The sequence below is a fragment of the Dermacentor albipictus genome, chromosome 7 (assembly GCF_038994185.2).
Source record: "Dermacentor albipictus isolate Rhodes 1998 colony chromosome 7, USDA_Dalb.pri_finalv2, whole genome shotgun sequence".
NCBI classification, from domain to species: Eukaryota; Metazoa; Arthropoda; class Arachnida; order Ixodida; family Ixodidae; genus Dermacentor; species Dermacentor albipictus.
Window position 1 is genome coordinate 36,671,648 of NC_091827.1, and position 26,842 is coordinate 36,698,489.

The 26,842-nt window shown below is 50.9% G+C and overlaps 1 protein-coding gene across 1 annotated transcript in view; it reads left to right on the forward strand.

The window, feature by feature from the left end:
• Nucleotides 1–850: 850 nt before the first annotated feature.
• pros (homeobox protein prospero) overlaps nt 851–26,842 on the forward strand; it is a 250,832-nt gene continuing 224,840 nt past the window's right edge. The window contains exon 1 of the mRNA XM_065436662.1: nt 851–1,271. The gene's annotated coding sequence lies outside the window, so the exon portion shown is untranslated. The remainder of the gene's footprint in view (nt 1,272–26,842) is intronic.

The window sequence follows — 26,842 nt, forward strand, 5'->3', positions numbered from 1 at the left end:
AGTGAAGTGACCCGAAGAACAAATGATTTCGGAGGGAACCAAGCACTTTGTTATAAATGCCTTTGAGCGCATACTTGTATCCCCACTGTGTTTTCATTTCAGCGATACAGTGTCAGTATCTTTCTAAACGAACCGCCTCTCCTTTTCTCGACGACCCCCACGAATCAATCAATCAATCAATCAATCAATCAATCAATCATTCATTCATTCATTCATTCATTCAATCAATTAATGAATCAGTCGATCAAATTTGCTTTCAAAAGATTAAGCGCCAACAGAGACACCACTCTAAGAAAGAACAAAGACAGGACAAGGCGCTGTCCTGTCTCTTCTGTTCTGTCATTTGCTTTCCTGCCCTTGTTCTTAGTGTGCTGTCTCTGTCGGCGCTTGATCTTTTCAAAGCTATGAACCAACCATCCTCACAACGTCTTCTACTGCAATGAAATTGGGATAAATCAATCCGTTAATCTACACGGCGCGCTTCGAAGCGCGACGGACAGCACCGGCGCGGAGGAAAGCGCTGCTCCTGGAGCCGCTCCTGAAGGGAGCAACGCGAGCGAAGCGAGAGAGCGCGCGCGCGCGCGCGCGCGCCAACGTCGTGCGCGGCGGCAGCGCCGACGCACGCCGGCGCGCGCCGGCGGCGGCGAGACTCTCGACGACGGCGCCGAGCGTCGTCGCGCCGCCGCTTCAAGGGGGTGAAGCCGGGGGGCCGCTGGGCGTGTGCTCGGAGGCGGTCTCCTTCCCGCCCCACCGCCGCCGCTCGCTCGCTCGCCGCACCCCCCTCTCCTCGCTCGTCGCCGCCGTCCGCCTCGCGTGCGCCGCTCGCAAGAGTCGCGCAGTCGCACCCGGGTCTCCGTCGGCGGCGTCTTCTTTTCCTTGGGCTCTCCCGCCACCCCGACGACCGGAGCGCTCCCAGCGCGCCGCCTCGGCGAAACCCCCCCACGCCAGCAGTAGTAGTCCGGAGAGAGAAAGCGGAGAGGTTCTTGCTTCGGGGCTCTCGGCCGGGTTTCAGACCCCTCGTTCGCCTGGCGCGCCATCTCGCGAGTGCCGTACGGACCTGCCTGCCTGCCTGCCGGCCGGCCTGCATTCTTTTTTTTTCTTTTTCTTTTCCCCGCGCTCTCCGGGTGCGCGTCTTGTAACGGTTTCTCTCTCTCTTTGTTTTCTTATTCTTCGTTCTTTTGCTGTTGTTTCGGCGAGTCTCAACAGCGACGACGAAGACGACGCCTGCGGGACGCCGTCCGGAAAAGAAGTGCACACCTTCGCAGAAAGAGGTGAGTGAGCACAACCCATTCCAGTGGAGTGACGGTGTAGCCTTCGAAGGTTGAGTGCGGTGCGTGCGCGAAATGGGTTTTTCCCCGTTGCCCCCACAGCTTCGCTCGCGACAGCTGGTCGGTTGGTTTGGTGTCGCGGTTCGACCTCGGCGATGCCAGGCACCACGCCGCTAAAGCTGTGTTTGTTAGTGGAACGGAATTGTGTGCCCCCTCCCCCCCCTCCGCGGCCTCATAGTGGCATGCTTTCTAGGATTCGCCTTCGTGTGGCCTTCAGAGTGTCTTGCGCGCGGTATGAATCAGGGTTCAAAACACGGTGAGAGTGCTTGTCAATGCGCTGTTGTGCAGCGGAATCACAGGCGTTGTACCTAGATTTTCATTTGTATGTGTGTGTGTTTTCGCCCCATCTGCGGTAACCTTCGGCTGTTTAATATTTCCGCCTGCTCGAAAGTGAGGTAGCTGTTAAAGAAAAAAAGAGAGAGAGAGAAAACTCTCCCTTACTGTTTTCGTTTATTTTTTACTAAGATTTCACTTTTGGTAGGGAAAAGAACTGGTGGATGGGAAAACGTTCAACCGTGAAGGAGTTCCGATCTGTATGGCTGCCGAATGATGTCAGCTTCAGCTGTACGCGTTCTATAGTCAGCTGACTGATACGTGTTTACGAATGTGTGGTGTAAGAGATCGAAGTGATTGAAGCGGATAGGGTGGTGACATTATTTATCATTTTTCTTTCTTTTCGTGCGTGCAGTGCTTAGGGGTGTGCCTTCAATGATTGACGGTCCTGATCAAAGGTAACGGGTGTTGCGATGACGTGTTCGTCGCTTCAGGAAAGGTGATGTTAGAAAAGTTGTGACAAGCTCAATGGAATCTCTATACGGCAGGATTTGAGAGGGATAATCATGGCACGAAAGCCTTATCCGGCGCATTTGCCATTCCGCCAGTATTAATTAGTTCGGCCCGTAGTTTAATTGGTTCGTTTCTAGATCGCGACTGAGAATACAATCATCGCGAGAAAGATTGTTCTTCAGTGTTGCCTGCTGTTTAGCGATAGTATAAGATATAGAACTCATACAAGTTTCAAGAAAACTACACTACATTGAAGTTTACCGAACCCAAGTGGGGCAGGGGCATTTTTTTTTTATCTATCACTTGCTTTCTTTTGATGTTAGGGCGTTCCGTGAAATTCGAAGGAGCTGTCTGTGTTCGCACCGTACAATGACGGGACACCTAATAACGGACTGGACGATGAGAGCGACAAGAAAAGTTATTGGGTTCTGACACGTCCAGGAACGGACTTTGATTCATGTGAAGCGTCGAAACACCTTGTTTTTCGAGAAAGCTCTGCAATTTCGAGGAAGAGCTCTCTCTCTTTCTCACGAGACAAGCTGTTCCCTGTTCCGAACTTGCAGCACACTCGTTTCTTCCTTCAGTACGTCGGCAATATAGCTCTTAAGCAAGAGCGCGAATTAATGCGAAGATTTGGCATTGAAATATTTGAACGTTTGCACGTACCCTGTATACGCTTGTCTAGCTTAAAATGTATACACTTACACGCAAGTCCCTGCGGAGAGACAGAGAGAGCGTACTTTCCAGCATTTTTTAATCTCTCGCGTAGGCATCTCGTAGAAATCTTTGGTAGACATTTCACAGACATCCATTGAAAGGCCAGCGCAACCTTTGAGCGTTTTCAGTAACGAAGTAAAACCAATTATTTACGGGCATGAAAGCGAATGATGTGCGGTATTATGGTGTAACAGGGACCTTGCGTGGCTGAGTGGAGCAAAATGTGATGCCAGGGACCGTCGGGCGGCGTTTGCGGGATGAATTAAACGAGGGGACATAGTTCGAGGAAGTATTAGGAGAGGGCGTGGCTCATGGCTTGAAATTATTCTTCTTGTCGCATCCGTATACTACACGTTACACGCCACATCGAATCACTCGGGCCACTGCTCGCGTCGTATATGATTCATCGCATTGTACAAGGAAAATGGCATCGGTTAAAGTTAACTTCAGGGACTTTGAAAGAACTAATCTACAGTGTTCTTAGTCGATGTTCGATGTCGCCACTTCTTCCTCGCGTATAACCAACCCATTCATTGCCGCTGTCGAGCATGTAAGCATGTGAAGCATACGGCATTCAGTTCATTCAAGAATTTGTCACGCACCGGCGTCGCATTTTCTGGGTCACTACCACCACCATACGTGCATAACTCGCATAGCTGTTAAGCGGCGAGCGACCGCTGTCGTTGTGGCTCTGACGTCGCAACTCCTCGGGGCTCGCAACACGAACGAACAGTACCGCAACGCAAAGCTGTGGGCCATGCAATTCTTACCGCTGCAGGATATTGTTCTCATAATTGTTCATGATTTTCGAATTCGATGTGTATCGCTAGGGGACGCACATCGGCTGACGCGTGTTACATATTATCGCGTTACGTTTCCAGGTGATCCCCGGTTCGCTCCGGTAATGACGATTGGAAGGCTTAGGCGTCCTTTACATGAGAAATCGAAACCGTGATGACGTCATCGCCTTTCGCATAGCTCAGCATTTCGGTTCCAGCGTGGTTGCCAATGTATTATAGTCACTTCGTTTGATAACCCCAACTTTGTTTCGCGAGACGCGATATTCGGTGTACGTAATATTCCTGCTGGGATCGTGTGAAAGCGGAGCAAGGGAGACGCGGATCTCAATGAGAAGTTGGAAGTGTTAGCCTGTTCCGATGGCGTGGCAGGACAATTAATGGTGTTGGATGAGAACTGTGATAAGCGCAGTGATCATGCATGCACGTCCCCGGACACGGACTTACCTGCACGTTATATAAAAAAGTGCAATTAGGACCTGTAAATCTCGGTGAAGACATCGCAAAGGACGGAACAATAAGTTATAGGCGTAAACTTAAGAAATAGGAAGACGGCGGCGTGTATCAGAGAGAAACTCCGGGCGGCCGATATTCTACTTGACATTAAGAGCAAGAAGTGGGGTTGTTCAGGATATGTAATGCTATAAGGGCAGACAACTGACGGTTTACTCGAGTTACAGTATGGGTGCATGTCAGACGAAGGGAAGCTTAGTCGCGGACGGCAGAAAACTATAGGTGGCTTTGGGAAATTGGGAAACGAAATTCGCAGGCGTAAGATGGTGTTGACTGGCACAAGACAGGGGAGTCGCAGAGCCGGGGTCTTCACATGGAGAGGTAACATTACGAGACAAATTATAGATATGCGCAACGCGAGACTGCGACGTGAAACCTGATTAGCTCAACCAGGTTACGGGACCATTTGTTGACGTCCCAAATGTAAGGGCATGACTAAACATGATCATCATCATCATCACTGTCGCCTTACGACATCTCTCGCTAGACATGTGTGCTGCCGTTTTCGCCCAAGCGTTTTCAATCATAGGAAGGAGTGCAACTGAGAATTTGACGCAAGGTTGTGGATGGTGACGGCGACGCTTACCATGCCGTAGGTGCCTTTTTATTTTTTATTTTTTTATTTTTTACACTGCGTTGCGTGATGACTTCTGTGTGAAATGTTTGAGAGCTTGCCACGCGTATGTCGAAGGCCATTCACACAATCTATCAAAGATGCGTAAAGTCGCGGTCCCTATACATGCAACATTATAGTATCAGAAAGCACCGACGCCATCGCCACTGCAGAAACTTCAACAGTGCGCTTGAACATACTTTACTGCACTCATTGGTTCGAAAATTCATTCCATGGTCCACGCCCTGGAGCTTGCCTCGGCAGCTTCTCGCAGTTGTTCGAATCACGGCGAGGCACTTTCATCTGTTAGTAAAAACAATGGCGATATCACGAGTCTTGAAAACTACTTAATCCGGTATGAACTCCCCGGAGATCATCGTCGGCATCGGCTCTTGCTCTTCTTCAAAAATAAAATGGTACGAGTAACCCGTAAGATCCCTCTCTGAATTGTAGACACGACGCACCAGGTGCCAATGGCTTGTTCGTTGTGCAACTGTGAAATCTCGAGAAAGTTGACATAATGTTGCACAGAATCGCACGTTCGCTAAAGGCTGAGTAAATAAGGTTCATTGCAGACAATTTGTTCTATAACAACTAAGTTGAGAAGGCATTGTTTGACTCATCACACGAATCAGACTCCAGTGCGGGCCCTGAACATTTGGTTTCGTTGTCTATACGTCCCACAACGTTGGGCCCAACATTGCCCCTTACTAAACGCGCTTCTTGGGTCGGCTTTGTTTCGAGGTCCTCGGACCCGAAAACTGTGCACCGATTCGCGCTGATTAGAGTAATGGTGACGATAATGAGCTAAATGCGGACTCCGTTGGTGCAACGGCCGTTAGGAAGCTCTCGCCCTTTTTTTTATCGGCCCGCTGCCGACAACAACGAGGCTATCTGACTGAAAACAAAACGCTTTGGTTTTCTTTCTTGCCGAGCCCCATCAGCGCCTGGCGATAAAGAAGCCGGCGAGAATCAGCTGACAGCTACACGGCTACGCACGTTTGACATTTCGCCGGGTCGCGGCGAGCGACCACAGATGACGTCACAGCTGCACGCGGTGGGCAGGCGCCCTTGGTTCTTCGCGCATCTGGCGCTGGCGAGGAATAACAATAATAAAAAAAAGAAAAACTTCCGGAGCGGAGGAATCATCCCAGAAGTACAGGCCACTGGCGCCATCTTAACATTGTCCTCAAAGCAGGGCCAGCCTGCTGTATATCTGCAGAACACCCATATGTCCTCCTCCCTCCCTCCCCCCCCCCCCCAACTCCAACTTCCTCACCTATTACCTCATCCATTTTGCAAGCCAGGCCACTTTTCGTCTAGAGATGTCTTTATGTGGACGGCTTTCTTTCGAGAAATGGACATCGATGGAAATTTTGTAATCTACCGTGTCCGTCGAAATGAGAATTTAGACGGCAACAGCAAGCATAAATCTTATTCTCGATTTATTCTATAATACTCTTCTTCTCGAAGGGAGGGGGGGGGGATTTGTAGCATCCGGACTCTGTGTATCCATGAACTGTGGATGGCTTGGCCTATAATTTTAGCGAGAAATACGCTCGTCCGCGACTTCGCCGGAATTCGCAGACGGTCGTTATGTGCTACTGCCACTCCAGAAGTTGGAGCGTGCAGGACCCAGTTCCCGAGCCGTCTGTCGACCTCATTGCAGTGTCGCAGAAGCTACAACCATTGTGGCGGCATCAACAAGATCAACATTGTTTCGTCAACAACATTGTTTCGTCTGTCCAACAAGAGTTGGACAGACGAAAAATACAAGAGCGGAAGCATTCTACTTTCGAGAAGATAGAAACGTGAAAGGCAATTGCAGGAGAATTATACCTGTCAGTCATTTGTTGCCTTTCAATGCTGGTAATCTTTGCTGCGCTTCTGGTGCGTGATCGTGACCCTTCTGTGACGTCAGTAATGGTGAAAGACACCACTGGCCGGTCTGATGCCAGAAGCTTCCTCGTCGTGGTGATAGATAGATAGATAGATAGATAGATAGATAGATAGATAGATAGATAGATAGATAGATAGATAGATAGATAGATAGATAGATAGATAGATAGATAGATAGATAGATAGATAGATAGATAGATAGATAGATAGATAGATAGATATACAGACAGACAGACAGACAGACAGACAGACAGACAGACAGACAGACAGACAGACAGTAGATAGATAGATAGATAGATAGATAGATAGATAGATAGATAGATAGATAGATAGATAGATAGATAGATAGATAGATAGATAGATAGATAGATAGATAGATAGATAGATAGATAGATAGATAGATAGATAGATAGATAGATAGATAGATAGATAGATAGATAGTCTATCGCGGTTCGTGCGAATTGCGCTGTTTACGCCATGCAGGTTCCACAACATAGAAAGAGGTTCTACTGGGCATGTAAGTTGCACTTCCTCTGGGGTGCGCGTCGGCCAACTTGCATCGGCTATTATTCGCCGTATCTCCTGCCTGCCTTTGTTCCTCCTTATCCTTCTCTTTAGCATGTCACTTGCGTCGCCGTCTGTCGCCTTTGCTGCTTTCTTTCTTTCTTCTTTCCCCCTCGTTATGTTTCTCCCTCTCCCTCCTTTCCTTATCTTCGTGCCGCCGCGAGTGTGCGGCCGCGAACCTTCGCACGAGCTGCATGCAGCGACGCCGTCCTCCCTATTTTCGGCGGCAAGGAACGCTGGCTCGGTACTCGACGACAAAGTGGCAGGTGTGTGACAGCCTGCGCCGTGGGCAGTCCACTTATCGCGTGGAATGGAGGTAAACATGCGGCGATGCGATCTCGACGAACGCAGTCGTAGCAGTGTTGGACAGGGGAGCGTAAAAGAAAGGAAGAATCAATCAATCAATCAATCGATCACTCAGTTACTCAATCATTCGATCCCTCCATCAAACAAACCTTTCTTTCACCTCAAGACTGCTCCTTTATGCGCCGTATTTGATCGCATGCTCTTTTACGATAATCGCGATAATCGCACTATTGGCCATTGCCCAAACGCCCAGATGGCCATCTGGGCAAACGTCGTGGCTCCCCTTCTGCCATGCACGAGGCCGCGGGCTCGAATTCTCGGCCGAGGCGAGCGCATTCCTATACGTGCACACGATGCGAACAAACACCAGTGAACAGCATGTTGTGGCCTTAACGTTACGAAAAACAAAAAAGAAAAGTAGGAAGCAGGTGGTCAAAACTAATCCGAAGCCCTCAGTTATACCGCTTCCTCCATAAACCGTTGTGCGGTTTCGAGACGTTAATCCCCCTCCTCCCCGCCCCAAGTTAAACTTTTTGTGAGTATTTTTTGTAAAAGACCGAAGTGGCTGCCTCGTAACGTCGACGCTTCCCTCAAATAATTTCGGAAACGGTGCCAGTGTACACCCAGTGCAGGGCCATTGTTTTCCAACCCTTGGTCAGTACTGCCAACGTAGCTCTCCAGCGTTGCTAATTGCGCCGTCAGTACGGCCCGTCGCGCACGCATTACCTGCGCTTCTCGTGCTGCCAGGGACACGTATCCGTGGTGTCCTGCAGCCACGCATAAGGGGGGAATACCGGGGAGAAAGGTGTATACCGTCCCGATAGGGACGGCGTGATACATTCACGCACACCATGATACCAGGTCGTCACACTCACTCGAACGTGTATAAAGAGGTGGAGCCGGGAAGAGCCGGCGTTGAAAGCGTATTCTGGGACGCCCTGCCTGGGAGCTTTTAACTTGACGTTGCAGTTGCGACAGCACGTGCAGTCGCCGCTGTCCCCCTGCAGTGCGAGACACACTGTCTGCTGGGCTGGAAGAAGAAATAAGAGAGAGAGAGAGAGAAGGAGGGAGGGAGGGAGGGAGGGAGGGAGGGAGGGAGGGAGGGAGGGAGGGGTGGCAGCCGACGATAGCTCGCGACATGTTTGCTTTCGCCGATGCCCGCCGACTATATAGCCACGGCGCGCGGGGTGTCGCGTTGCCGCCATTTCCCGTTCGAACTGGAGACGCGCCCCCAAGGACCTTGTGACGTGCGAACAGTGTATGCGATGCGTACGCTACTGCCAGCGGCTGCTGTACACTGCGCTTCGATCATCGCTTGTCACCCAGAAAGAGCGCTGTATGGCGGTGGTCGCTCAGTAAAGCTAAGGGGAGGTTTTTGCTGCGGAAAATGAGGTAGCGAGTTCGATACCCGCTCGCGCGTGTGGCCGCAACGCACGTTCGGAATTCGAAAACGCACAGCGTCTACTGCGATTCACTTGCGCGTTCATGAAACCGAGCTTCCTTCTTTTTTTTCTTTTTTAGAAGAAAATAAAAAAAAAATTGTTCTGTCACTCTCTGCCAACGTTTGTCATTCAATAGTAGCATCTGAAATAAATCAAACAAGCAATGAATCGATCAATCAATCGATTACTTGTTTTCTTTCTGACAGCTACTTCAAACGCCCGTGCGTGTACGCAATCGCTTCTGTTCTTACTTACAATTCTTACCGCAATACGTTTTCCCGCTGCTGTGACGTCGCTCTTATCGCTGTCACGCGATTATGGCACGCCGACGAAGTGAGGCAACATCCTCAATTGTCATCAACAGCATCTATCTATCTATCTATCTATCTATCTATCTATCTATCTATCTATCTATCTATCTATCTATCTATCTATCTATCTATCTATCTATCTATCTATCTATCTATCTATCTATCTATCTATCTATCTATCTATGTATGTGTGTATGTATGTACGTACGTACGTACGTACGTACGTACGTATCTATCTATCTATCTATCTATCTATCTATCTATCTATCTATCTATCTATCTATCTATCTATCTATCTATCTATCTATCTATCTATCTATCTATCTATCTATCTATCTATCTATCTATCTCTCAACAAGTAATGCCTTTCAAAATCTTGTCCCGTTAAAAACTTTGACCGCGTCACTCAAACCGATTTCCTCGGAACTCGCCGTGGTAGCACTGTTGCTATGGCAACTGCGTTGCGTGAGCACGAGGTCGTGGGTTCGATCACGACAGCGGCGATTGCAGTTCTGACGAGCGACGAATGCAACAACAATAAAAAAGAAACGCTCGTGTGTGTACCTTGCACTGGATTCACGTTAGAGAACCCCAGGTGGACAAACCTAATCCGCAGACTGCCCCCACCCCTCTCTCTCTGCTACGGCGGACCTCATAATCGGATCGTAGTTGTTGGCACGTTGAATAGACTGGATGACAGGCCATTTACAGAAGCGAAGATCTTGGGAGCCTGGCCTCACAGTCCATTAGCCCAGAAAGCAGTTCGAGCGCTTTTTCACTACCTGAGGGCAACAGACTTGAGTGCCCGACTGTAGACATCCTACACCTAAGCTTTCCCTCTCTCTCTTTCATTCCCCATTCCCCTCCCCACGCGTAGGGTAGCAAACTGGACTCAGTCTGGTTAACCTCCCTGCCATTCCTTCTTCCCTTCTCTCTCTCTCTCTCTCCCTTCGCACGTAAAACCAACTAATATTTTTTTTCTTTTTGAGTTTTCGGCAGCAACATATAACATTCAAACACGTATGAGTACACGTATACTGTATAGTATCGGCCACAACTGGCTCGCACAGTGGGTGTAGCACTCGAAGCCTGCATGAGTGGAGAGCACGCAGGCCTCATTATCGGATGTCACCGGAAGATACAGCGCTCGCAGCTCAAACTTATCTTTGCTCGCTGGTTACAGAAAGTGTGATTCCTTCGCTGTGCTCCGCCGAGGGTTTCCGTATCATCGCGCGCATTGTCAATGGGCTCGAGAAAAAAAGAAAACGAAGTTTCGCTTCCTCGTAGATAACAAAAGCGCCTGCGCGTGATTTTCTCGGCCGTTTGGTGTGCAAGGCGATATAGACAAAGAACGTTAATTTGTAAACGCTAGCATGTGATCAAGTCTCTCGGTTCTGAGGCTCGCTGACAGCCTGCATCACTGCCCCCATGCGTCCCATTTAAGCTGCCAGCTGACCTAGCGCTCGCATCACTGCCCGTTCGACTTAGCGGCCGGCTACCATGATTTTTCAGGGGGATGTGGTGGGAGTCAGCCACTCGGCAGATGTGCCAACGCAAGAATTATGCGTGACATTCAATTTCATTTCAGCGGGAAGTATATTGTGCGCAACGTATTGTCAACATAAACGCAACGGTACTTCTACTGTGACTTTTTGTAAGGGGACCGGTAAGTTTCGCTTGGTTTCGGAGGGGAGGATGTTGGCCAGAGCCCACATCACCATTGCACATGACTAAATGCTCCTGAATGGCCTTAATAAACTGTTCATTTGTTTGCGCTTGTCCGACAAAAATGTGCCCTTTGCCGTCTTCCTATAGTTCATGGATCGCGACAGCCTGGACTAGATAGTTGTCCCATTGACGAGGGCCTTTATATTGAATTCCATACGTACGTTACTGACATCAACTCGGCCACACCAGCAGCTCACGGCACGCAAGTCGTGGACGCTCAAATTCGATGCTCGCGAACTTCCGACAAAGAGCCTACGTCTACGTCGCCTACGTCTACGCCTACGTCGACAAAGAGTCTACGAACTTCCGACAACGACCCGTCCGACTCAACCATTCTATATAGGGGACTGTAGGAACTAGCCACCTTGTTCGCACTTGCCCGTCTGTCCGAATTACTCTCAGACTCCAACAGACTTCGATATTGCTCTCAACCAAATGAATGGGCTGCTTTGCAGTAGTGCTCTGCGCAATCTCTCATGAGCGACTGATTCACATTATCTTATCTTATCTCTCTCACTAAGTGGCCCCTTCTGACTAACGCCTCCCCCTGCTTCGATTCCCTTCCTTTCTTTCCTTCCATCTATTTCCGTCTTGCTAAGCGTGCACTTGACAAGAGCTTTGTGTGAAGACATTCCTGTACCTCCACACGTAACAAAATCCCCTCGGCCGTGTAAAAGATATTACCTTGGCGGGCGCTATATAACTGGGTCTAAAACAGCGGCTCTTCATTCACGAGCTATAGACGTCGTATCCACTACGCCAGAGGATTGCCGAAAGGCGTTCTGAAAGCCATTGGGTTCCTACAGTGTTCCACGGCATCAGTAATTATACATGAGAAACCAACATTCATTCGTTCTTTGTCAAGTTGTACCCGAAGTAAACTGCTTATTTGTCCATAGATCCGCCACGTCTCTTCGAATAAGAAGCATTCAACAAGACAAGTGTGCGCGGTTGGGAGAGTATGTTGATCGCCAACATTCTGTAAAACAGCGCTAGCTACAGGAGCGCAGGAGCGTAGATGACGCGCAGATTAAAGCAATGTGAGCATAGCTATATTGGACACTTCCCTGCCTTTCTTTCGTGTATGTATGTCTTATCATGTACGTCCTTCTGATGAATCAACCATCACTTGATAGTCCCTGCGCCTGTGCTTTTCGTCTCCCCGTGGTCCCATGAAGCTAAGCGCTGTTTCTTTTTTTTCTTTTTTTAGCTAAAGTCGCTCGACAGGTATTCCACGCGACCGCGCACAGCCCACAAAGTCGATCGGAAGCAGCAAAACTACTAATAATAACATTTGGGATTTTACGTGCCAAAACCACTTTCTGATTATGAGGCACGCCGTAGTGGAGGACTCCGGAAATTTAGACCACCTGGGGTTCTTTAACGTGCACCTAAATCTAAGCACACGGGTGTTTTCGCATTTCGCCCCCATCGAAATGCGGCCGCCGTGGCCGGGATTCGATCCCGCGACCTCGTGCTCAGCAGCCCAACACCATAGCCACTGAGCAACCACGGCGGGTAGCAGCAAAACTACATCGCCGACCTTCGGCCATTTCGTTAGACTGACCATGGGTCACAAAGCTCGTCGCCCTGTCCTTTCACCGCCGTCCAGTTCCAGTCGTTCAATATTCGCGTCGAACACACGGTCGCGGGCAGTCATGCTTCGTGAGCCCTCTATACTGTTCAAGCCTCGAAGCCGATCCACAGTACCGCTGCGGCGACCGGCTAAGCCGCTCGCGTGAGAACTCGATCGGTCTTCTTTCATAACGGTTACGGGTTTACTATCGCTGGTGGAGCTACTCGGTAGAGCGGAGGAGGAAGCCGTGTTCCCAAGGGTACGGCGTCGGGGAGCTCCTTTACGTGTATGTTACGCGGCAGGGCAGTCCGTTCGGCTCATAGATTGTCCGACAGACGTAACAACCAGCGTGGGGTAAGCAGTAAAGAAGCAAGGACGACGTCAGAGACGGAAACAAAGAGAGGAAAAAGAAAGCTGAGGGAGAGTAGGTTCTAGAGAGAGTGAGGCATCGTCTGGCGCTATATACAGGACAAACAGATTCTCCAACGACGATACCCAAACAAAAGCCCTCCGCGGCGCGTGACGCATGCTGCGAGCACGCGGTTCCCTAGCCTCGTAGGGAAGGATGGGGAGGAGTGGGGGATAGAATAGAAGAGAGCTGGGCTTCATCTTTGCCCTCAAGTCCGTGCCGTCACCACCGTCCGGGACTTTCACAGGCGCGCACCGTCTCTCCTCCTTCCAACTTTCGGAGCACCGGGCGGTAGGAGCTCCCCTAAGAGCAGCGCCCATAGAGAGGGAAGTACTCTCCCCCCTCCCATACGATAGACGGCTGAAAACGCTCTCCTTGGACGAGCAAGGCTTCCTCCAACCCCCCCCCCCTTCCCTGACAACCACTTTGCTCGCTCGTACTACAACACACCGCCAACTCCCCCCCCCCCCGCTCTACCACGCGAATGCCTCGTGCCGGTCCCGAGCAAAATGGGCGCCCCGCTGAGCTTTCCTTCCTGGCAGGCAACCCTGCGCCGGCACACGCCAGTGCTCGCACGCACGCACGCACACGCACACATACACCGTTTCCTCCGTCATCCTCGGAGATCTCTTCCACCTTCCGCGCTCCCCTCCTCTCTCACCACACGGGGACCCACGGAGCGAAAGAAGGGGGAGAGAGGGGAGGCTTTCCACGTCCGAGCCCAACTGGTGGCCACCGCCGAATGCAGCAGAGAAAGTGTGCCCCCTCCCCACACGCGTCGCCAACTTACCATCAAAATCAGAATGCAGTATATACGTGCAAGCCAAGCACACCGGCTTCAGGCGCGCGCGCGCGCCCCGACGGGTCCCGGAAAAAGACGCCACCGCACCGCAGCACAAAAGACGGAATTAAGAAACCGTTATAAGGGGACGCGGTAATATATCTCCGGGGCGCGCGGGGCAGCTGGTCTCCTTGCACCGCCGCCGGTGCTCTGTGGGCAGAGAGAGAGAGAGAAACTGTCCCGCGTTCCTCCCCCTCTGCCTTCTTTTCGAGCGTGCACTCGCTACAGCAGCAGCAGCAGCCGGGATGCCATCCGGTTCTCTTACGGGACTCTTGGCACCCCCCTTTGCTTCCCCCCACCTTTTCATTCAGACACCCCTCACCAAGATTGTCCCCCCCCCCCCCCGCCACCCCAAACCTCCCAACGTCTGTCACTCCCCCTCGCAACTAAGCGTGGCAGGGTGGCAAATGCCCCCCTCCCCTTTCTCTCTCTCCCTAGCGGCAGTTATTTCTTGCGCTCTCTCTCGACACTCGGCCCAAAGCACGCAGTCTGAGAGACCCGAGAGCAGTGCCTTACCGGGCCAACTTGTCTTCTGCGGGCTCCGGTACTTTCTTTTCTTTCTTTTTTTATCTCTCCATATCGTTCCTCTTCGCCTGGCGACAACCACCTTTGTTTCCCCTCTCCCACGCGCCCCTCTCCCGCTTTCTCACTCTCGCTTGGCGCGTGCCGGTCTCGGGCCGTTTCGTCGGGGAGGCCGATGTGGGTTTAGGAGTCCCGCGCGTGTCTGCGCGTGTGTATATGCGTGTCTGCGTTCGAGCGGGGCAGGGGGGCAGCAGCGTTCCTTTTACTTTCGGTTTCGCGTCCCCTGCCTCGCCCGGTGCGTCCTACCGTTTTCTCGTCTTTCAGCCGGCGGCAGGCAGGCAGGCAGACGCGGCTTTCCTCCTCTCCCCGCGCAATGTCTCGCACGCGCCTCGCTCCTCAGAACTGCACCCCCCCCTCCCCCCCACCCCGCTCCTTGCCGGCTCTGCGCGACCGAGCAGAGGCCTCTCTCCCCAACTCTGTCCTCCCCACGGTTGGCATACAGATATATGCGGCAAGCCGTGCGCCTGGCTCTCTCCCCCCCCCCTCCCTTCTTTTTCTTTCCTTTATCTCGGGACTTTGTACATCTACTGTACTTATACGACCGCGTCGTGGACGCCGTGCGATTCCCTCAGCTCGCGTGGGCCGCGAAGCGCTCTTTGCTTTCTTGTCAGCGAGGGCGGTGGGCTTTTTCTGACGACCCGTCTTTGTGATGATTCTTGTGTTTCTCGCTTTCTCTCTTTCTTTCTTTCTTTCTTTCTTTCCTTCTTTCTTTCTTCCTTTCTTTCTTGCTTTCTTTCTTTCTTTCTTTGTGCGCGTCTGGACTCCTCTGCTACACCGCAGCTCGACGCAGCGCGCTCACCCTCTTCGGAACGCCAGGTGGTTGCTAGATAAGGAAAGTGGGGGGTCGGCTCCCTCGTGCTCGCTGCTTTGCTCGTTCCTTTGGTTTGCTTTGTTTGTGTGACGCTGTTCGGGGATCTGTTGTGGCAGCAGCAGCAGCAGCAGCGCCAACCGAGCGGAAAGCGAAAAAAAAAGGAACCCTCAACGACGGACGGCGTCGTCAACCCGTTGTCGGATGCCTGGCATATATAGGCCTGCTGGCGTGCACCACAGTCTGGCTTCTGTCTGCTCGGAGAACCCGGAACTCGAACCCATTTTTTTTCCTTTTCGTTTTTTTTTTTCTTTCCGTTTCGTGTGCTGTGGTCTGCGAGACCGCTACTCGGACAAGAGACAAAAAAATAAAAATAAAGAGGCACCTGAGACGCGGTGGGTCCTCGGAAGATGACAACAAGATCGAGTTCGAGATGGGTGCCCCGGCGTTGCAGCCCCGAATGCACCACTGGGTGCGAGCTTGAGCCGAGTTGCTGATTCATAGTTTACTCACGAAAAAAAAAAAAGAAAGCGATTTCGAACGGGAACAGCGGCCTGACGTTTGTCTTACGTGTTTCTCAACGTCTGTCTCGTTCGTAACGCTCTTTTTTGCAAGTTTTCCAAACGTGCAAATTTGCGGTACGTGACGACTCCTCGTGGCGGAACGGTTTGGCCCGTTGCTGAACGGCTGAAACGCGTGATAGTTCTGTTAGCGGTGAAGCCCAGATAGCCGCCATTCAAAGAGAAAAGCAGCTTTTCTGTTATACATGGCATTCGTTGTAGTCAGAGCGTTTTTCTGAGCACGCGCTGATATTTCTAGCAAGACCAGTTCACAGCGTATATCTTCTCTGTCAGGCGCCTCTACTCTATCTTGGGGAGTCTTTCGAAACGAAGACCGTTGTCCTACAGACGCGGTTTTCCGTTAGAGTACGCGCCGAAACCAGATGATCACACATGAATAAAGAACTTTCGGTCAAAAAAATATATAGAAAGGCGATATGTCGACATCTTTTCAAGTCAAGGAACGGGGGCTTAGAACCGTCGTGTAACTTTCGCGTGCCTCTCATCTTTGCTGCTCCTTTTGTTCGCTTTTCACTGCAAGCAATCTGGAAGCGCAAGGCGCTGCAGAGTATCCCCGTTCTTCAGGCGCTCCCTCCACTCCCCCCTCCCTCCTTTCCTTTCTTTACCGGGACAAGCCGTTATTTAACTCAAGGAGGGGAGTACCATAGCATGTACACACAGCCAGACACACACACACACAGGCTCACTCATGCAATGGGGAGACGAAGCGTTCCATTTTCTTGAAACCGCCGTTATGGAAGGAGCGTCAGCATTGGCTTTTTACTTCTCTCTCTCTCCTCCCGCGACCAAACCGACCGGTGGGCTCCTTTTTCTCGGGCGAACAATGGGCCAGCGATGGCGGCCACGTAACGGTTGCGAGTCGTGACGTCACCGACTGCGCGCGCGAGCCTCCCGGTCCTTCTCTTTCCCAGCCGATTCTGCTTCTCGCTTTTCTTTCCCCTTTTCCTTCTTTGTTCCCTTTTTCGCCTCCTCAGAGTCCCGCATAGCACGCGCGCGCCTCTTATGCCCGGCGACGTCGCCCCCTCCGTTCCCTACTTCCCCCTCCGCTCCCTACTTTCGATGGCTTTCCTTTGATGCTTTACGGTTACGTTGGCGCGGGCGCCGTTATGTTGCTGGACCGTGGCTGCCTTCGCCTCCGGCGCGTGCCTGAAAGCGTGCTTTACGTCGTCATTATTTTATTTTTTTCCCCATCTTTTCGCGGTGCGCGATGGCTTTGTAGAGGCTGCAGGTTGCGCTGATTGTTGCATGGGAGGTTGAAAAGACGGTGGTGTTAGTATAGCCAGAAGCTGTAGTAGCACCAGCAACAGTGTTGGAAGTTGTGACTGTGGTGGTAGCAGAAGTCTATGGTAGCGGTTGTAGTAGTAGTGGGGGGAGGAAAGAAAGACAGCACTGTTAAAGGCAAGTAGTGGCATATCTGTTGTTGGTAGCAGGAGCAGTAAAAAATGTGGGGGTATTACGAGCCAAAACCACTTTCTGATTATAAGGCACGCCGTAGTGGAGGACTCCGGAAATTTTGACTCTCTGGGGTTCTTTAACGTGCACCTAAGTCTAAGTACACGGGTGTTTTCGCATTCCGCCCCATCGAAATGCGGCCGCCGTGGCCGAGATCCGATTCCGCGACCTCGTGCTCAGCAACCCAACCCCACGGCCACTGAGTAACCACGGCGGGTGGAGCAGGAGCAGTAGTAGTGGCAGCAAAGAAATATATTATAGGGGCAGGTTTTTGTCTTAAGGCTTTCTTTTTTTTTTTACAACGGCCCGTAACCGTTATATGGCAGACTGGCCGAAAATTGGCCAGCAGAAATAGCAAGAATTGGAATGTCCGAATAGGAAAAAAAGAAAACCAAACTTTCTCATAAGCGCGATCTTTTTTCCCCAAAGAGAAAACGTTAGTAGGAGGCGTCTGCCTTTTCCCCGAAACCCATATGTGCTTTGAGCGAAAGTTGTGGCGGTGTCAAAGGAAAGCGATGTGCTTCTTCCTTACTCGCGTTCTGCATGCCTCTCGGATCGTGCTCCTTTGTTATAAGGCTCAATGTAATTGGCTTCCGCCTCCCCCCCCCCCCCCGTTCTTTTCAAGAGCCATAAGTAATTCCCCGCTTGCCACCCGAAGAGTGAGGCGATTGTTCGACCAGATTCTCCTATGTTGTCTGCTCTTCGAAACCCAATCACGATGCTCGAAACTGCGCTTTCGCTTGCCCTTGCTTAATACATATTGTTCGCTCGCCCCGGAAACACTTCACCACCTATTCCGAAGACGTGATTGGAGGATCAAAGCGCGCTCATAGCCACCAAAAGCGAGAATCAACAACATCGGGTACAACGAGAAAGCTATAACCATGCACAGATCGCCAGCAACGTTCCCAAAACGACGTTTGCGAACCGCCACCATCTGCGTCTCCCTCCCTAAAAAATTCTTATATTCCCGGAACTCCGGCCAGCAGCTCTATCCGCATCCCTTTCCTGCGCCTCTTCTCAAAGCCACCAGGAGGCACCAAAGTCGCCAACTACTTTTGTTTATCTTCATTTCCCGCGCGCCGCGTGCTCTTTTTTTTTTCAGGCACGTTGCTGCCCCACTATACCTACGTAGCTTGCCTCGTTACATAGCGCATACCCTTGATTTCCCGGCGGATGCTCGTCTATTTTTCCTTTTTTTCCCGTCCGCTCGTTAATGCGAGCATCAAAGCCAAATTTGGCGTAATTAGAGCCGCACCGTGTTGCTTAGACGAGACAACGCAGCAGCGGGGGTTGCCTGCCCGCCGTCCTGGAGAAGATATACAGACAGAAAAAGTGCGAGAGAGAAAGAGAGACAGATGCGCGGCAGAGAAGCCTGCTAACCGCGGTTTCTCGCTCCCAGCGAGATAGCGCGGGACGGCCCCCTCCGCCCACCTCCAAACTTTCTATTCCACCATCGCGTCAATAAAAGAAGCGAGGAACTGGCCGACGGTGAGCAGCTATACATCTAGGGAAGCAAACTATTCGGGCCAGACGACGACGAAGCCGCGCAGAGAAGATGAATACCAAAAAAAAGTCAATAACGAAGACGATGGCCCTCTTGCAGAACAAAACTCGCTAAGAATACAGGAACGAATGCAGAGAAAGAGGGCGAAAAAAAAAGAAAGAAATTACGTTGCTTAGAGGCCTGGCGAACAATGCGGAACGCAACGGCTCCATAACGTGATATAAGAAGACAGGGCGAGGGGATGAGAAAGAGAGAAATAAAACCGCGCGAGAGCTCGTTTGCGCATACGATATAGGCCTAATTTCCCCGTCCCCTCAAGTTTAGCGTGGGTCTTTTCTTTTGGGCTCCTCCCGAAAAGGAGAAGGGAGGGAACGGATCATTCCTTTTTCTTCATTTGCGCTCACTTACTGTTTGCCCTCATTTCTCTCTCTCTCTCTCTCTTGCTTTATTCTTTATGGCCAACCTACACTTACGCGCGCGTTCCTTCCAGCTGCACGCTTTCCGAACAAGCTTCTCGGTTTCCCTTTCATCCCTACTTCGTTCCACATCACGTGTTCTTTTTGCCCAATTTCTTCGACCTCGTGCCTTCCCCGAGTTCCCTAGCCCACTTTGGCGCCGCCTCTTTCCTTGTTTTTACTTTCCTCCCCGTCATTACTCGGGAATCCCGTATGCGCTCGCCATGTGATACACTTCCTTTTATTTATTTATTTCTCCTCTTCCTTTGACTGCCCAGTTTTGTGTTTGCCTCCTTTAATGTGATCCAAGTCTACGAGTTAATTGTCTGGGGAATGTCTACCACTGCCTCATATAACCCGCGTACTCTTCTTCCGTGCTGCGCCTTCCCCCCCTGCACCCCCTCCTTTTTTCCCTTTTTTTCTGAAGTTGCGTGTAAGTGTGTCTGCTTTCCCTTTTAGGGGTGTCTTTGGGTTCGAGTCCGTTGCTAGAATTTGTAGGAATATTTCTTTTGTGCGTGTGTTTGAAACTCGTGCAAGCTTCGTAACTCGTTTTGTCTTGCTTCTGGCTTCTGAGGATGAGGGCAAAAGAGAAAAAAAAGTAAATAAATCTAAGAAAAGCACTGGCAGAACCCTCTCAATGCTACCCTCCACTTCCCTCACCTTCACCTCGCCTGTGTTGCTCGGTTCTCCGTTCTTTGCCGGCTCCGGTGAAGCGTGCAGATCGTCGTGTCGGGCTTTATATACGGGAGTTACTTGGAAGATAATGAGCTTTTGAGAGTCAATGGACCGCCCTTTTGTAGAGACCTCAAAGTTTTCCGTGTCGGTGGCTTCTTCTTCTCTTGCTTTCTTTTTTTTTTCTACTGTCGTTGTGGGGCGACTGCGACGAAAAGAAGATACAAGGAGAGGGAAAGACTACGTGTGTTTAGTCGAGTCCCTAATCACCTGATTAGCTTGGCAGAGGTGTCGGCGCCTATGTAGTACAGAACTGAATACTCCGCAGAAGAAGCGTGAGGCTTGCCGTGTGTACGTCGAACGTCCTACAAGCAAGAGAACGTAAAACAGGAGGGTGTCATTTTTTTTTCTTGCGTTACGTCGGTTATATTTCAAGCGTCGTTGAAAGGAACTTAGGAAGTATCTGGTGGCTTCGAGTCGTGCGACCGTACCGTACAGGCGGGTTGTGGCGATGTTTGAGCGGTTGCTTGCGATGGAGAACAAAGAGAGTGGTCAGGAATAAACGACTGAAGTGTGTACAAGACAGCGGCGGCACATGTCATGGCAATGCGAGTCAGTTCTGGCAATTGAAGCAGTTTTAAGGATTAACTGCTCCGTGCAGCAGACTTTGAGTCACACTATATACGAGGAACTGGAGCGCAAGGTGTACGAGACTATAGCAGTAATTTGATGTTCTCTTTTGTCAAGCTTGCCACATATGCCTTACGGCAAATCGCCTGACAAAAAAAAGAAACAAAAAAAGGACTGCGTTGGTGTTTGAGTCTGCGTTTGGAAAGAGCGGACTGCCGCTACGCACACTCTGAGAGAGAGACAGAACGATTTACTGGCAACAAAAAATAAATAAAGAAAGTGGGTGGGATGTCGGTGGCGCTCAGCCCATGGGAACTCGTCGAGCGCGTCGCGCGGTAGTGGCTAAACTCGTGGCGTAGAGTCAAGACACGTATACAAGTGACGTAAGGTAACGCACATTCGCCAAGGTCTGGCAACTGATGCGTTCCGCGAGAGACGGGAGCCATCGGAGCTCTCCCGCGCGTTCTTCACCTGCAAGTATACTATACCAACCCAGCGCAACGTAGGTATAGCATACTGTATAGCCTCACTGATATCGATAGGTCTCCTTGTGGTAATTTAATAACAACGCGTAAAAAAAGGATGGACGAATATGGGGGAGATACGGTGCTGCTGGGAACATATGAGATCGCTTCTACGTGTTTACGTCGTTTCACGCGCTCTTACCAGAGGATCACATCGAAAAATTAAAAATTAAATTATGGGGTTTTGCGTGCCAAAACCACTTTCTGATTATGAGGCACGCCGTAGTGGAGGACTCCGGAAATTTCGACCACCTGGGGTTCTTTAACGTGCACCTAAGTCTAACTACACGGGTGTCTTCGCATTTCGCCCCCATCGAAATGCGGCCGCCGTGACCGGGATTCGATCCCGCGAACTCGTGCTCAGCAGCCCAACACCATAGCCACTGAGCAACCATGGCGGGTGAGGATCACATCGACTATTGCATACATACTACAAGCAAGAATTTCCTCTCGGGCGAAGAGGCTGCTCAGGTCTGTTGCCGAGTCTACAGCTGCGTACGCCATGACGTTCGTTGGCTGAAAGCCGCGCCGGGGGCAGGGGGGGGGGGGGGGGATGGAAGTCCGGGGCGACAACTCGAAGAGACCCCGACAACCGACGTATATTCGACGTCGTGTCGAGCAGTTACGCAATTTCCTGTGCTCGCCTGTATAGCCCCCCATTGCTCTCGGAGTTGGAAACGCGTCCGCCGTCGCAACAACGTGACGAGTCGAGCCAAGACACAGAACTCCGGTCGTTTTGTGTGTGCGTGCGCGTAAGCCGAGAGCTACGCTCACATACAGCACCTCCTGCCTTCCTGCTCGTCCCCCCCTCTCTTCTTCCTCCTCCTCCTCCCCCGCCCCCTCTGCCGCCAAGGTGAACAAAGGGCAAACCGCGGGACTTCGCCGCGTACTCTACAGCAATGGTCGCCGGCGTACGCCACTTCGCTCAAACATCCGCATCCGCCTGCGCCGCGAACGCCTTTTGCTTGTCTCCGCAGCAGGCAGGCCCTTGTTCTTTCCTTTTTTTTTGAGCGTTCGTGTAAGCGACGGGGCGTCGCGGCGCTTGCGATATGCGTCGTCACGGTTTTCGGTCGTTCGGTGTCGGTCGGTCGGTTGACAGGCTGCTTGCGTCGGGGCCGCCGAAGGAAACGTCGCTCTCGCCTGACAGAAGTCGCGTCTCCAGCACTTGCGGAGGCCTGGCCCGAACGCGCGCGTTGCCTTGAGAATATATGAGGAGCGAGTGACGCCGCCTCTTTCTTCCATTCTTCCTTTCTTTCTCTCTTTCTTTCTTTGTTTTATCTCTCTCTCTCTCTCTTCTTTTCTTTTTTTTTTGCAGGCGACGAACGCGACGCGTGTCAGGCGCGACTGTCGGCTGAAGATACGCGGGCAGCCCGCGAGAAAACGCGCGAACGAGGGAGGAACGCGGGGAATTCCGCGTCGCGTGACTTGTTCACACCACCGCAGTGCGTCCTCCGTTATAAGCTCTTTGCAGAGCTCTTGAAGCCGCAGGGTTTCTTACAAACATTATACCCACGAGGGGAACTCTCATGGGAACTCTGCCGCTGGGAAGGGAGGAAGGGAAAGAGATAAGTAGAAGGCAGGGAGGTTAACCAGAATAACGTCCGGTTGGCTACCCTACACCAGGGGAATGGGAAAGGGGAGACAAAGATAACAAGGAGAGAGAGAGAGGAGGGAAGGAAAGAAGGAAATTGCGGTAAGTTCGCTGACGTGTGTGGTCTTGCAGAAATTGCATTAATAGTCACAGATGGTCGCACAAGCCCGTCGTCCTTAAGAAGCACAAAAGCGCTGAGATAGTTCAGCTGCCGTGCGCATGATTGTTAGCTCGTGGATTTGTCTCATCTCTGCGATTTGTGGCTTCAGACGTTCGTAGGATGTCACTTGTTACCTGTCGTCTTTCTAAAATTTCTAAGCGTGCACTCAGTTTTCGAAACGCAGCAAGACAATTACTGTCGGTGCACATGGGCAATCATTGCGAATTGGTGCATTTAAAAAGCGATATCTTGTTCAAAGCATTCAATTTGCAAAGTCGCAAAGCCGTTTGAAGCGAGGACGGAGTTTAGGCACATACATGTTTACTATACTATCTATCGTTCGCATGCAAGCTCGCGAATCCGCCAGGCTTCCCTCTCTCTCTACAGTAATTATTGCAGGAAACTATATCCTTTAAACCAGTTCCGCCGGCTGCCTTGTGCTTTGTCTACAATGTTTGTTCCACTGAGTCTATAAAACGGATCCCACTATTTCGCTAGTGTAAATCAGCGCCCGTATAGTCCTGCGTCGTTCTGTCGTTTAGCGTTGCTGTCTTCCTTGCGAGGAATAAAAGATCGCGGGTTCCTCTAAAGCGCGACGACAGGTAACTTCCTGTAGTCGATGACAGACCAGATGACTGCCGATTATGTGTAGATCAAACGGATGATTGGAACTTCGACTATAAACGCATGTACCGCGACCGCACTCTGGTATGTACAGTGGGAATGCGCCGCTAATTGTTCTCCGTTTGTTCATTGCAATGCATAAACCGTACAAGCAGCTCTTGAGGTAAGAATTCACCTGGTGCCACTCTCCACATGATGCCGCCTACATATCATATTAACTGCCTGCAGAGAAGTCGAGGCAGGGAAATAGATGAGTGTATACGAACTATAGCCTTGAACTAACTTGAACCTAACGAAACTTAAGTTTGCGATTTCGTTTAAGCGAGGGTTGATGCGTCAGGGAAGCGTGTTGAAGTCTGTGGCACTATATGAACTTTTGGCTGAATAACTCTAGTAACTATAGAAGAAAACGCGAAGTGCTAACCGCAATGCAGGAGGAAGGGGAGGAGGAGGAAATAAAGAGAGAAGGCAGGGATGTTAACCAGAAATGCGTCTGCTTGGCTACCCTATACTCTGGGGCACGGGAAAGAGGCACATAAAACCATGCAGTCACGGCTATGTTAACTAAGCTGCTAATAGACTGAGCAGCTTTGTCGCCGTGGTCTTCGTCCTTCTTCATGGTGTCAAATGTCGTCACCGCGGTACGTGTATATACATTTCGCGACACGCGATATGTACTCGGCGCTGTTATACCCGTATATATAACGCATATGTGCGAAAGGAGCGGCGACCTTCTCGCGCATCCATAAGAAAATGTCACGGCACCTAATCTCAACCTTTACCACGGTGCTCTCGGCTATACGCAAGAATCTTATTTGCGCGAACGGGGGGCTTTTAACTCGGGCCGGAGAAGTAAGTCATCGATTGTCCTTTTCCTGCCGAAGAGCTCCGCTCGCGCTGCATGAACGCGGTGTGGCCCTGGAAACGGCCGCAGGCAAATATCAGCGAGAAGAAGAAGAGAAGCAAGAAAGGATAAGAAAAGAAAAAAAAAGAAAGGAAGTGAAGAAAGACGTACAATCGTCGTCGAGGAGACGGCCACCGCGCTCCTTGGGATGGGCCCGACCGGGGGGTGCGCGAGCGGCGTTTGTTTATCCAGGGCGGCGCGGTTTCGACAAAGTGTATAACCGACGGTCCAGGCCGGAAACGAACGATGCCGAACTATGAGCGCCGACGAGTGACGTCAGAAGCTACACCCTCCCCTACCCCCCTCTCCTCGCTACCCATCGCTCATGCTCCCCCACCCGACGTCGTATAGCACGCGTCAACGCCTTATATCCGTGTGCGCTGCACAATTGTCGTTTTGAAAAAAAAAAAGTGATCCCCTTATGAACCCGTAACTGAAAGCACTGTCTCGGCGATTTGCCGTCAGCGCTGGGGTGTTCAAGAGGGGTTGGTTCGCGTGGTAAATTTGAAAATTTTTCGGTCACCAGTAACACGTGTCGCGATTCCTCGAGCCAAACCACAGTTGTCGTGTTCCACAGATGCGTTTGGTAAGAAGAAAAAGCTGACCGCATTTATTCGTACGGTAATGGATGTGAGTTTGTTCTGCAAGATTGCCCAACTACTGTGTCTAAGTTATAGCTTCGAGGTAATCGTGGTCAGTGAGTCTGCTTAATTACAGAACCTTAACTTTGAGTATTGTCCTGTCCTTCAGTCATGTACTTGAGCACTACCATCTCTCTCTCTCTCTCTCTCTCTCTTTGCGTTGAAGTATACGAAATAATAAGGCCCCAGGTTAGAGGTTCTTTACTAAGCACGTTGTATATTTAACTGTCCGCTTTATACGTTTCAGTGTAAGGCCATCGGTTTGACCGTAACCTTCCTTGCTCTTTTTCAAGGGTGTTCTGGATTAAATCAGAGCGTGCGCGAAAGTTATACTTAAGAGACCACGCAGAGGCGCTATATGGTGGAGAGCGACATGACTCAGCATGTACGCCTGACTTCACATTCCTTACATGCAACGCTAGTGAGTTCGGCGTCCCTCTCACGATTCGCACGATCAGCGCAGAGAACGGAGCTTAACGCGTAGCACCGGGATGCGTCCTGATAAACACCTCGTAATTTATTTATTTATTAGTACCTCAAAGGCCCCATTGAAGGGGTATTACATGAGGGGGTGGAATTTCAGCAGTACATTTCTTCTATGGATGATCTGAATGACGATGAGTCGATCTGATCAACGATGGCGTTTGGCAGGTCATTCCAGTCCCTTGCTGTATGGACGAAAAATGATGACAGATGCGCAGAAGTGCGAGCAGGGGGCGGGTAGACGGCCTTCCCGTGGTTTGTGCGACTTGAAATGCGATGGGCGGGGCTGATAATGGAGTTCAGAGATGGATGATAAAAGAATTTATGAAACAGACACAATCTGGAAATTTTCCGGCGGTTAGCTAAAGTTGTGAGATGAGCATTACGTTTTAGTTCAGTTACACTTACATAGTAAGAATAGGCGGAGAAAATGAAACGAGCTGAGCGATTTTGTACAGATTCAAGAGTAATGGAAAGGTTATTTTGAAGAGGGTCCCAGATCGTTTGGTCGAATGTTTGGTTGGTGAGATAATTTACGCCCTTAAATCTGAGAAAAGGTCTAAATCTGTTTATTATAACTCACATCTTTACATCCAAACAGAGGGTGTAATGGTGTGAATTATGGACCAATTTACACTTCTTTTTTACTTTTACGGGTGTGAGTTACATCACAGTGTAGTGTGCTCTGCGTTTAGTCGATGATCGCCAGTGTCTCTCCGTAGCTTCCACATCCCACTCGCACCCTTTCCTATCGTTCACGGACCCGTTGGAGCGCCCGGGTCGCAAATTGTGAACGAGTCATAGTTTAACAACAAGTGTGTTCCAACGGCAACGCGGTGTCACTCTGCACAAATGTACCGCCCAAGCTCGTAGACAACTGCCGGCGCTATGGGCCACAACAACCGGAGTTCTGTTCTGTAACACAATGCATAGCCATTGCAAGGTACGAAAAAATCCTCCGACGTGTACTTTCGTCGAGAGCTCGAAATGCTGAAACGACGCGGACGGGATAAAAGGCACAGCCCGCTCTCGAACAACGAGCCTAATTCAAGGCTTCTACCGAGCGCAACAGCCGTTCAACAGGTGGTCAATGAAAAGTCAATGAAAAGTCAATGGAAAAGCGACTGCGCGTTTGCGGGTGCGTGCTCCTGCGGGCTTCCGCGAGGCAGCGATGGTTGTATGCGGGCCACCTTCACGCCTTTCTCCAAACCGTGCGTGTACAGCGCGTGTACTATATAGTGCCTGGCTTGAGGTCGGCGTAGCCGATGTCGGAATGAGGTCGGCACAGCCGCGTTAACCCGTGGCGTCGTCGGTCGTCCCCTTCGCGAGAAACGACGACGTTCCTCCGCGGGCGCTCGGGGAATTCCCTGGGGCTGGGCCGCCGCCGCTGGGGCGTTC